Source organism: Saimiri boliviensis, chromosome 12 (genome assembly GCF_048565385.1).
Source record: "Saimiri boliviensis isolate mSaiBol1 chromosome 12, mSaiBol1.pri, whole genome shotgun sequence".
NCBI lineage: Eukaryota > Metazoa > Chordata > Mammalia > Primates > Cebidae > Saimiri > Saimiri boliviensis.
The window spans coordinates 41,358,910-41,372,598 of NC_133460.1; the positions used below are offsets into that span (position 1 = coordinate 41,358,910).

General features: G+C 32.7%; 1 protein-coding gene across 5 annotated transcripts in view; it reads left to right on the forward strand.

Moving 5' to 3' along the window:
• Positions 1-13,689, forward strand: part of CABCOCO1 (ciliary associated calcium binding coiled-coil 1) — a 132,065-nt gene that overhangs the window by 61,008 nt on the left and 57,368 nt on the right. The window lies entirely within an intron of this gene.

The following is a 13,689-nucleotide window of genomic DNA, read 5'->3' on the forward strand; positions in this document are numbered from 1 at the left end:
TAAGCAGCCATCACAAATTTTTAAATGTAATATTTTGTCCACAAAATAAACCTCACTAAATTTCTCTATTAGAAATAGTACATAATAAACTGTCTGACAATGATGCATTATAGTTAGGAATGAAAAACATATGTATAAAGAAACAACACAACAGCTGTTGCAAATTTTAAAATTTACTGGAACAACTCTTTAGCCAAAGAGTAAATCTAAATGAAAACTGCTAGAAAAATAACAATCTACAAATTAATTGCCAAACCTGTGATACAAAAGAGCCATACTCAGGTCTTTAAAATTGTTTTAATGTGAAACAATAAAAAAATTAATAAAGCATTTACTTAAAAGTTTATTAAAAACAACATTAACAGCAAAGAAATCAGAAGAAAGTCATTAATGGTAACAGTGGAAATAAATGAATTTTTTAAAGAAAAGTGGTAGAACTCATAAATTCAAGAATTGCTTCTTCTTAAAAAAAATCACTGTGACTCTTTTTGTAATCTTAATATCTGATAAATATGGCATTCAAATTAATGACTGAAATATGGAAAATTGTAAAACACTCATTACCAGTTGACTTCTTACTCCAAGGAAATGTCAGATAAATATAATGTGTAAATTTTAAAAATTAGATACCAGAAGTAGATTAGATATGGGTGAACATTTATGATTTGTTTATAGTTTTGGATGGGAGGGCCTTTGAGAATGTCACATAAGCCACAAAGAAAAAGATGGATAATTGTAAAACATCAAAATTATATTTCTAATTGAATCAGGCACCAAAAACAAGTTTGACAAATTTTTTAGAACTATTATTTGTAATACATGATAAAGCGTTAATATCTTCACCATCTCATAAATCAATAAGAGAAAGAAAAATACAACAACAGTAAAAAACACAAACCACGTGACCAGGCATTTCCTAAAAGAAGAAAGAAAATGGCTACTAATATATAAAAAAGATATTCAGGCTTCCTAATAATAAAAGGGATACAAACAAGATAGAATGGCACTGTTCCTCCTTTATCAGATTGGCAACTCTGTATGTTATCCCTGTGTATGAGAAACTCATACTGTTTGTGGAATTTTAAATTGGGACTCCACTACAGTGCAATATTTTTTAAATGTATCAAAATTTTAGGAAAGCATACCCCTTGACATAGCAATTTTAATTTCAAAGCTTTTCTCCAAGAAGATAATTCAATATGTGTAGCAATATATTCATGAAGAATTTTGTTCTAGTGTTATTTATTACAACCATGAATATTTGGAAAATAATGTTTCTCAATAAGAAATTGATTAAGCACACATTTGTACATACATCCAATATAAGGCTACAAATCCATTAAAAATTATGAGCTTGTGCATTTTCACAGGAAATTGACACAACAAAATTACAAAATACCTGTATTATATCATCTTATTTCTTAAAATAAATACATATATAATATTAAGTGTAGCAATGTAAAAATGTGAGCCATATTTTTACTTGATTACAGAGCAAAGTATACAGGAAAATCTTTAATTATTTACAATGGAATTTGGAGTGATTTTTAGGTTTTTTTAAAAATATTTTTTACTATTTGTATTGCTTGACCCCTTCTACAATGATTCTGTTCATTTTCTTATGAATAAAAAGGAATAAAGCCCCTTTTTCTGGTGGGGAAAATACTGTAAGAGGGGTTACTTTTGCACTCTTAATAGTTAGAAAATATTATTATTCATAGAATCATATATGATTGCCCAGAACTGGATGACCTCCTTTTTACTCCTACAACTTCATTTATGGCACATATATAAATTGTATTAATAAGGCCAGGCGCAGTGGCTCACAGCTGTAATCCTAGCACTTTGGGAGGCCAAGGCTGGTGGATTACCTGAGGTCAGGAGTTCAAGACCAGCATGGCCAACATGGCAAAACCTTGTCTCTACCAAAAAAAAAAAAAGCAAAAATTATCCAGGTGTGGTGGTGCACACCTGTAATCCTGGCTACTAGGGAGGCTGAGGCACAAGAATTCCTTAAGTCTAAGAGGCCAAGGTTGCAATAAGCTGAGATTGCACCACTGCACTACTGCCTGGGTGACACAGTGAGAACCTACCACCAAAAAAATATATACATATATATATATATATACACACACATACACAAATATATATAAAAATATATATATGCATATATTATATATAAACATATATATGTATACATATATTGTATCTGTATATATATATTACATATGTATACATATATAATACATATATACATATGTATGTATACATGTATACATACATATATGAGGCAAGATGTGATCTTACAGTTATCACCTTCTATTAGATTATAAACTTCTTGAAGGTAGGATTATATTTTATGTCTTAGATGCCTATAGATCTTAATATAGGGAAGTACTCAGTAAATATTTATTGACTTGAACCAATTATATTTGTACAACCAACAAAAAAAAATAATCTCTATACCTACACTAATAAAACTGGAATTTTTAATGGTCTTAAAATTTCAAATTTACCTAGTTACAAATGGAAAGATATATAAATTGTTCATTTCATAAATCTCAAGAATAGTTTCGCATTAATAAGATTTTCACTGATATTCCCAGAATATTGAAGAAAGATTTAAACTGTTTAATTAAAATGCATCTAAAAGAGCTCTAGAGTTCAAAGAATGTACAATCAAACCCCTTATACCAGAATTTCTCTCCAGTAAAAGAAGAAAAAACTAGAAATGTCTGTTTTCATCCATAACTCTCTTCAATTAGCAGAAGCTTGGTTAAGGAAAAAAAAAGATTTTGCATGTATCTAGGATAAAAGAAAAGCAGAAATATTTTCCTGATAATTATCATTCTATTCCTTTTCTGTGTTTTCTGTAGTGTGTATTTACATTGATTGGGAACATTTTATAATTTTGCAAATTATCAGCATGACTCAGTAAAAAATAAACCAAAATAATTTTGAACACCTAACTGGTAATATTTTTAAATATTCCTTGAGCTGGAACAATTAGTTGTTTGAATTACTTACTCTAAATGCTAATGTATGAATACTTTTCTCCTGTTCCACATTCATCCCTCTATATATAAACTATTTAAGTCACAGTATAATTATGGAATATGTTAGTAGAAGGAAGGCAAAGTGTTTTATCAATGCCTGTAAGCATCATTTACATTAGCATCTGTTACAGAATTTGTTTTAAATTTTATTTCTAGACCCTTAAAACCTGTGGGTCACACACATCAGTATTTTTAGACTATAATTTCAAGGACTAAACCCATTTTTGAACCTTTGAGCCTTTGTTTCAATGTGCTTTTGAAAGCATATAAAGATATGGGTGTTATATCTTCCTGATTTTTTTTTATCTTTCCTTCTGATTTCTTTAGCTTCTTTTAGATCTGTATTCTAAAAGATCTAGTGTATTGTTGGTTTTTCTATTTTTTTGCTTGTTTTTCCCTTAAGTATACAAAGTTAATTCTTACCTATGTTTATGTCCAAGGCCTTTAACACTTGACATGTCAGTTGTGAGATATTTGGTAATAAAATATCTTTCCTGAAATATGGAATCGTGGAGATAGACTTGCCAGCATTACAATTGGCCTGTCAGTGTTTGCAAAGCAGCACCAGGTATCACTCAGCCCCTGCAGATCTCTGGGCAAAAACATATCAATCCTCATAAGTAAATTCAATAGTAATCTTCTTATCAATTACAAAGAAATAATAACTTTTGTTATCTTTTCACATTTAGATCTTCCTTAAAGGTGAAAAATGTTTTGAACCCTTGAGATTACAAGGAATTACTAGTTTTTTAAATATGCATACATACTCAACTTGATTGTTTCAATTAATATTAAATGGATCCCAAAAGAGTACTTCCAAATTTGAATTTTCAGAAATTTTGACCAAGCTAAGCTTCTGCCAGCACAACCAGAAGGGGGCTAGCGAGGTGGAGCTTATCCATCCATGGGCCACCTTGGAGTCAACACAACCAGCGGTAGTATGGGGGACTACTGTAGCCAGAGGCAAGATTCCGAAGCCTTTTCTTCTTCCTTTCTTCATCCCATTTCCATTCTCCTTCTTGAAGTCCTGGTCAGGGGCACTGCCGAGAGGGAAATGGCAGCACATGTCTGCAGTCAAGCTTTTTACTAGCACAGCTTTGAAATTTGGTTACATATGGGGGGAATTGGGCAAATAAGTAAATATAAAACAATACACTTTGTGACTGTAGAAGGGAGTTATATCTGGTAAGGGGGAAGACTAGAATAAACCATGTGGTGCTAGATGTATCAGTGTGAACGAAGGGTTTTAAGACAAATAGACAAGTATCATAAGATATAATGTAATTTTTTTTCTAATTTTGTCTTCTAAGAGGGTGGGAACAATGACACCTCGTTAAAAATGAGCAAACTTAAGGATTATGCTTTATTTTGAGATTGATTACTATAATCTGTGATTGTATACCATGTACTATTTCATTTTCTAGTAATTGTTGTTGTGCTTTCATTGCATCATAAATGCAATTTAAGACATTTCTCCAGTGAAGACAGACAAATAGCCAACAAGTATATGGGGAAAAAATGCTCAATGTCACTAATCATTAGGGAAATGCAAATCAAAACAATGAGGTAATTACCTCACATTCATCAGGATGGCTGTTATCCAAAACAAACAAAAGACAAGGTGAAGATGTGAAGTTGGAAACCCTTGCAGACTGTTGATGGGAATGCAAAATTTCCAGCCACTGTGAAAAACAGTACGAAGGTGCCTCAGAAATTTGAAATATAACTGCCATATATGATCCAGCAAGGCCACTTCTTAGGATTTATCAAAAAGAATTTAAATCAAGATCTCAAAGAGATTGTAGCACTGCTATGTCCACTACAGCACTATTCACAATAGCCAAGATGTGGAAAACCCTAAATGCTCATCAACAGATAATGGATTTTAAAATGTAATATCTACATACAATGGAATGTTATTCAGCCTTTAAAAAGAAGGCAATTCTGTGATATGGACAGCATGGATAAACCTTGAGGACATTGTACTAAGTGAAATAAGCCAGGTACAGAAGGGCAAATTCTGTATGATTTCACTTGTATCAGGTATCTAAAATAGAGCCTAGCTGAGAGAGGAAAATGGGGAGTTACTGATTGGTGGGCATAAGGTTTCAGTCAAGCAAAATGAATAAGCACTAGAGAGCTTCTGCACAACATTGTTGTACCAATAGTCAATAATGATGTATTGTAGACTTGAAAATATGTAAGAGGATACATCTCCTGTTGTGTTCTTACCACCAAAAGTACAATACGCCATCCAAAACAAAACAGTGTGTACTCTTAGCACCCAGCTCATGATTTCTAAACACCATTGTCCAATTAAAGAAACTAGGGCTTCTTAAGAAATGCCTGACTTTGGGTTTGGGAAAGGAAAATAATTAGATGTGGTTGGAATATGTTATCATGACAGAAAGTGAAGAATGATGGGATCTTGCCCAAAAGACACAGGATCCAGCTTGAAGGGTCTTCTACCAGCCAATGTGAACATCCAAATAAATTATGATAGGAATGAATTGTAACTAATTGAGTAAAATACATATTCATGAAGCATGACAGTTATAAATAAGTGAATGAAAAAAATAGGTATATGAAGAGTAAAGAAGATGCTTCAGTAGGATGACAACTAACAAATGCACAAGAGACAATAAAGTTAGAATATTACCATTTAGTAACCATCCCAATGATTGATTTAGGAATAAATGATCAAAGAATGCTGAACCTGGTAGGTGTAAGTTTGGTAAGGAATCAAATATTGAAAGAGTGCCTTTGTATCTTCCCATAAAATTATTAATTATTAATTAATAAATATAAGGTAGTGAATAGTTAATTTTACAGTTGAGAAACTTGGCAGATACCATTTTATCTAAGTAATAAACACTCATAATACAAGTAATAGTGAAAATTTTCATTGTTTCCTCCTCATATACTGCATTGAGAGAAACACAACATGACTTCTGTGACATTCCTCTCAAAAATGCATAAATCATGAGGAAACATCGGACAAACCCAAAGGGTGAGATTCTAAAAAAAAAAAAAAACTGTTGCAGGCTCTTTAAATATGTCGAGGTCAAGAAAAATAAGGAAAGATGGGAAAACTCTTGTAAATTAAAAGAGACTAAAGGAATATTTAAATACAACACAGGCTCTTAAACTGGATGTTGGACTTATAAATGACATTATTGGGATAATTGGTAAATTTTATTGGAGTAGAGGGATCATATGGCAATATTAGATCAAAGTTAATTTCAATAGCTCTTTTCCGGTTATATAGGAAAGTGTCATTGTACTTAAGAAATTCACATTGAAGTATGACAAGGGATGCAGCATTAGTCTGCAATTTATTTTCAATAGTTATATGGGAGCACTATGTATTATTTCTCTAACTATATGTAAATTTGAAGATATTTCCAAAAAACGTAAAACAAACAGAATTCCCAAGATCATGGGAATTCTAGGAGTGTTCATCTGGGCTATCAGGAGAAGCTGCTTCCACACTTTCTGGCTCTTGTTTTTGTTGGATTTTGTTACATAATCCTCCCTGGGGAGGCATGGTTCTTTCAGTCCTTCACCTGAAGATGAAACCCACATAAAATCCAGGATCTTCCTCTAATCTCCCTTGTATTGTAGAGGTTTTTTGGTATTTATCAAATCTCATATTTTACCTTCTCATTTTTTTTTGTATTAAGACAAATACAACACTTGCCCTTCAAAATACTTCCAAGGAGTCAAATTTGGAAATTAAACACACTTTTGCAGCAAAATTTTTATTAATGCTTAAGAAATGGAGCATTTTGCTTAACCAAAATTTGCTTTTGACATGTGATATTTTGTGTAAAATCTATTGGCACAGTTTTCTTACTGATTAAAATGTAAAATGGAAGGAATGAAGGAAAGAAGGGAGAGAGGGAGGGAAGGAAAGGAAAGTTTCTTTTTTAAAGGGAGATCTTTAGTACATCAAAGTCATACAAAATCCAGCAGAAATTGCTTTACCCTTAGTATAGATGCCAGAAGTTGCATTATTTTGAGTGATTGATATCAAGCCATTTGATTACAATTTATCTGTTCTAAAATTTCTAAAAAAAAAAAAAAAAAGAGAGAGAAGAATCTCATAATTAAAATGTTCTGATTTAACTAGATTCCAGATTTAAAAGCAAAATAAAATTTTGATTATACATGGTTCTATTATTGGTCTGACTGTATAAAATTTGCCAGCTTTACATAACAATATTTAAAAGTAATTTTATTTTATTATGTGAAAGCAGATTACTCAAGTCTTTCTTTTGATTATTTTTAAATCTCCTTTTTGAATTCTTTATTGGCATAAAGATCTGTATGAGCTGAAAGAAAAGATATTTAAATTAAAACAGTCTGCCTGGATTCCCCAGGGGAGTGATGAACCAGTATTTTAATTACTAACAAATTTAATTATTCAATCCAGGTGTGAACCATCAAAAATTTAGAGAACTCCTTTGCTTTAAGCAAGTACTTTTCATTTGTAGGAAAATATAATGCCATCAACGTCTAATCTAGAATGCAGCTTCAGAAAGCTGTCAGATTTTTACTGTGGTTACCTTATTTTGTTTCAATTGTAAATTCCCAGAACATTACATCTACCCATAGTTGACTGTAAAGACAGCAGCTACCACCCAAAAGTTAATCCCTGCTGATATAGTGATATAGCCCACCTTAACTTTTTACCAGTCTTGGATTTACCTGAATCCATTTGGCAGAACTGAAAAATGAAAAGTTTCCTTACTGGAAATAGATTTGCTATGTAAACAGTTATTAGAATTATATAATCTATATCTATAACTACTGCTCCTGTGACTTTGAAATTTAATGAAACTGTCTATTCAATACAGCTTTCTTGGATTTGCAAGGCTCTGTTAGTCCTCAAAATAATAAGGCAAGGCTCACAAAGACAGATGGCAATTGCCAAGATTACAATTACTTTTATATCGATTTTTAAAACTCTAGTAAAATATCAAAGTATGTTATCTCCTAGTGAACAACTTGAAAATAAACTAGTGAAACTGAAAGTTAGAATGAGAAACACTTATTAAATCTTAATCTTGGCCAAATCTCCATCTTTATCATTACACTGAATGTTTTTAGAGCTTTTATTGGGATGAGGAGAACCAGTTTAGAAATGCTTTGGTACTTATGTTTTGATTCTGTTTCTACATTTACTAAGATTTATGTAACTATCTATCATCTAGTTAGCTAGATGTACCATTGCAAGTAATATATACCATTTTTCAGTAATACCATTTAGATGTACTTTTTATAAATAGTATCATTTATAAGTAATAAATGGATTTATCTGTTGTAATATCTTTTGGTTTTGATTGCTTAGCCAAATGTTCTAAACTATTTCTGTTATTTTAAAGTATTATATAATTTTAACCTATTTATAGCTTATTTCATTCAGAGCATGCATCCTGCCATTTTTTGCTGTATTTTGAGATAAGATTTTATGTTGAATATATGCCTCAAAAAAACATTAAATCACCTATAGGCATTTTTAGCAAAAAATATTTACCATATATGAAATCTACCTAGCTTTAGTTTCAAAATCTAGAATGTTCTAACCCAGAATAAGGACTGTGTTTAAGCTGTTTAATCAAGAGCTGGAGAAGGACAGAATTGCTGTGAATGCAACTTACACCAGACTCACACTATAGTGCCCTCCTGTGGAGGTTTGGTTACAACTTCATTTTTGTGCCCATGAGAATGATTTTCACACTAAGTGACAGTCATCACTTTCAAAATTGCTGAAGTTCAAAATAGTTTAGTCTTTCTTTCAGTTGCAACTAGACATTAAATTACTTTTAAAATATAAGAAACATTCACAGTTCAGAAGATTTGCAGTTCAAAATGCAAATTGAGACTTGTCAGCTCTTTATCTGCATTTCTTATTTTATTTTAGTGGATTTTTTCCTCAATTTTTACTTAAACAGTTGAATTTAAAGAGGAGAGAACACAATCAGTTTCTTAACTATGAAGATAAATTCTTCAGCTAAGATATTTACAGAGTTATGTAATAAAAGGTTTTCTTGTTAAAAGCATAAAGATTATAATATTGTAGAATCACAAAAGAAAAAATAAAAGTTTAGGCTAAACTTATATATATATATAACTTATATATATATAAACATATATATATAAACAAATATATATATATGATATATACACTCATATATATTCAACAAAAGTTTAGGTTAAACTTTCATACATATATATATATATATATATACACTCATATATATTCATCAAAAATTGTGCTATGATTCTTTTTCAAACTGTTATACTTTCCCCCAGCTTGCCCCCGACTCCCAGTTGAAGAGTTAACCTCTTTCTTAATAAATTAATGCTACTTATTAGATGTTTATTTCAAAATAATTTGGTTCATTTGTTTTTTCTCTCTGCCCTAAACCTCCTTTTACCCTTAGCTTCAAGGGTATAAAAATGTGAGTTTTATCATATATGGCACACGCACACTCATACATGCCCTGAGACCTCTTTACACATTTATCACTTGTACACATTTATAATTAAGTTTCAATGTATACGAAATTCTCGGATCAATGGATTTAGGTGTCCAGTATTTCCTTTTGCATCTCCTCTTTTCCTCCCCAGCGCAATGCTCCACTACCCAAGCTTTTCTAATTTGGGAATGCCAGGAATACCTGTTAACTACTGAAAACCTGAAGGGTACCTTTCCTCTTCAATGGGATATTAAACAGGCATTAAGAATCATAGAACCAATTAAGACTTTATTCAAGAAATAGGGAGGGGGAAAAAAACACTAAAAAGACTTAAGAGAAAAACCAGAAAGTTATATGCAGCATTTATGTCAACAAGAAATACAATGGATTTTTGTCTCTTCACGTAAATCATTTTAAATCTGTCTCCTGAAAATGGGAAGGGGAAAACAGTGGATTTTCGAAGTTTAAATGTCTGTAATCGCAGACTATTAGCTAACTGGCAACATTCATAACCCAGAGAATTAAGTGGAGCACTTTCTGTAGGAATGGTCATGATCAAAGAGATTGTGAATAAACTCATCCAAACTAGAAGTGTTGGATAAAATCTTAAAACAAAAACAAAAATAGGATGAGAAAATGCAGAACAGGGTGGAAGACAGTGTTTGTTTCCTTCAGTAAAAAATGGCTTAATTTGTGAGACCAGATTAGATAAGAAACATAACTGAGAAACTCAATCTAACTTAAAAGTAACCTTAAAATTTTAAATAAAATATGCTTAGTACTGAGCATTCTTGTTCTTCTGTGTTCAAAAGAGAATCCAGAAGAATGAGGTTTTCCAAGGCCAGGAATACATAAAGTTCTACTAATGAGCGAAGGTGATATCTAAGATGCCTCTTTAGAACAGTCTCAAATGAGGAGAATAAAATTGGGACCCAGCTAGAAAATTTCCTTCAGAAGGATACAGGATGAACCCCCAAAAGCCATTTATAAAGTAAGTAAGCATCACATGGCTCATAGTCAAAAGGGAACATGTGGGGCTCAGAACACACCCTCTCCAGAAATCTAATTTAGTATCATCAAGAACTTGGTTTGCTTTCTTCCTAGACTCCACACAGGTCTGAGAGCAGTTTTCTATCAATAAAATCAGATAAAGTTATTGAGGTGAAATCATCTAAGACAAGGTAGCTATAACCCTTAACTCTTTAGTCCTAGTTTCCGACTCCGAAGCAACCAAAGTTAGACAGAGAGCTACAGTCTGGTACCAGTATAACTTATTCCCCAACAACCGCTCTGAAGCTTCTGTTGTCCCATGGAGGTCTTGTTGAAAAAGAAGACGGCCTTGACTTCAAGGAGTTCACCATACAGATGTGAACTTAGCTTTTATCTGTCACCTAAGTTTATTTCAGGAATGTTTTTGTTTTAATCCTACATGACATCTCCCTCTTTATTTCCTCTTTCACGCAAGCATGGCAAAAATCACTCCAAAGGCTTGATGAGAGTTGGAGAAGAGAAGAATAAGTAACCGAGTCAGATAAGTGAGGGGAAGAAAGGAAGATCTGAAAAGGTGCTCACAATTCTTACTCAGTCTTTCCTATAATTTCTTCCCGTAGCAGTTATGAAGTAATGTGGTTCAGAAGTCCCAGCAAGGAATCCCTGAGCAGCTATCCAAACCCTGACCGTGTTGCTGAATTGCTTATAACGCTTTTAAAAACAAACTACGTTTCTCTACTTATTAGTGATATTGAGCTTTTTTTCACATGGTTGTTCGCCAGAAGTATGTCTTCTTTTGAGAATTGTCTGTTCATGTCCTTTGCCCACTTTTTAATGAAGTTGTTTTTCTCTTGCAAATTTAAGTTCATTATAGATGCTGGATATTAGACATTTGTCAGATACATAGTTTGCAAATATTTTCTCACATTCTGTAGACTGTACGTTTACTCTGAGAGTTTCTTTTGCTGTGCAGAAGCTCTTAAGCTTAATTAGATCCCATTTGTCAATTTTTGCTTTTGTTGAGATTTTTGGAGTCTTTGTCATGAAATCTTTGCTCATTTTTATGTCCAGGATGGTATTGCCTAAGTTGTCTTCCAGGGTTTTTATGGTTTTGGATTTTGCATTTAAGTCTTTAATCTATCTTGAGTTGATTTTTGTATGTGGTGTAAGAAAGGGTTCTAACTTCAGTCTTCTTCATATGGCTAGCCAGTTATCCCAGCACTATTTATTTAATAGGGAATCGTAATCTTTTTCTCATTGCTTGTTTTTGTCAGCTTTGTCAAAAATCAAATGGTCATAGATGTGCAGCTTTTTTTCTGGGCTCTCTATTCTTTTCCATTTACCTATGTGCTTATTTTTGTGCCAATACCATGCTGTTTTGGTCACTGTAGCTGTGTAGTATAGTCTGAAGTTGGGTAGCATGATTCCTCCAGATTTGTTCTTTTTTTTTCTTAGGATTACCTTGGCTATTTGGGCTCTTTTTTGGGTCCATATAAATTTCAAAATGATTTTTTCTAGTTCTGTGAAGAATGTCATTGGTAGTTTGATAGAAATAGCATTGAATCTGTACATTGCTTAGGGCAATATAGCCATTTTAATGACATTGATTCTACTTATCCATGAGCATGGGATGTTTTTCCATTTATATCTTCTCTGATTTCTTTGAGCAGTGTTTTGTAATTATCATTGCAGAGATCTTTCACCTCCCTCATTAGCTGTTTACCTAGGTATTATATTGTGTTTTTGTGGCATTTGTGAATGGGATTGCCTTTCTGATTTGGCTCTCAGTTTGGTTGTTGGTGGTGTATAAGAATACTAGTGATTATCAATTTTTGTATCCTGCAACTTTGCTGAAGTTGATTATCAGCTGAAGGAGCTTTTGCACCAAGACTGTGGGGTTTTCTAGATATAGAAGAATTATGTCATATACAAACAGAGATGGTTTGACTTCATCTCTTCCTATTTGGATGCCCTTTATCTCTTTTTCTTGCCTGATTGCTCTACAGAAGAAATACATGCGACCAACAAGTGTATGAAAAAAAAGCTCAATATCACTGATTATTAGAGAAATGCAAATCAAAACCACAAGATACTACCTCATACTGGTAAGAATGGCTATTACTAAAAAGTCAAAAAATAACAGATGCTAGCAAGGTTGAAGAGAAAAGGGAACCCTGCTACACTGTTGGTGGGAGTATAAATTAGTTCAATTATTGTAGAAAGAAGTGTGGTGATTTCTCAAAAAGCTAAAAGCAGAACTACCACTTAAAACAGCAATCCATTACTGGGTATATACCAAAAGGGATATAAAGCATTCTACCATAAAGACACATTCATGCAAATGTTCATTGCGGCACTATTTGCAATAGCAAAAACATGGAACCAACCTAAATGCTCATCAATGACAGACTGGATAAAGGAAATGTGGTAATACAGCATGGAATATTATGCAGCCATAAAAAAAAAACAAAATCATGTCTTTTGTAGGAACATGGTCAAAGCTGAAGTTGGCTATCATCTTTAGCAAACTAACACAGGAACAGAAAACCAAATACCACAGGTTCTCACTTATAAGTGGGACCTAAACGATAAGAATTTATGAACACAAAGAAAGAAACAACGGACACTGGAGTCTACTTGAAGGGGTAGGGTGGGAGGAGGGAGAGGAACAGAAAAGATAACTATTGAGTATTGATTTCAATACCTGGATGATGTCATCATACATGCAACAAACTCCTGTGACACGTTTATATATGTAACAAACTTCCATATGTAACCCCAAACCTAAAATAAAATGTTTTTATAAAATGATACCTGGGAAAACATGGAAAATATCTTTGCTTACCAATTAAAGAGTGTACAAAAAAACAATAAATGAAATACCTTAATTAAAAAAAAAAAAACTACAACACCTCCCCCCACACCATTCTAATTCAATGTGTCTGAGGCAGAGCTTGTCATCTCTAGTTTTTAAAAGCTCTGTGGTGATTCCGATGCCCAACCAGTGGCTGAAAACCAGCAGATTAAATTTTGCTGCAACTCTGTATAATTTGCCAACTTAAGTTCATCTACCATCTACTCCCCCAAGGAGACAGGAATGGAGGCCAGTTACAGGAGCAGAAAAGTAGCAAAAGCCTAGTTCCCAAAAGATTTTGTGA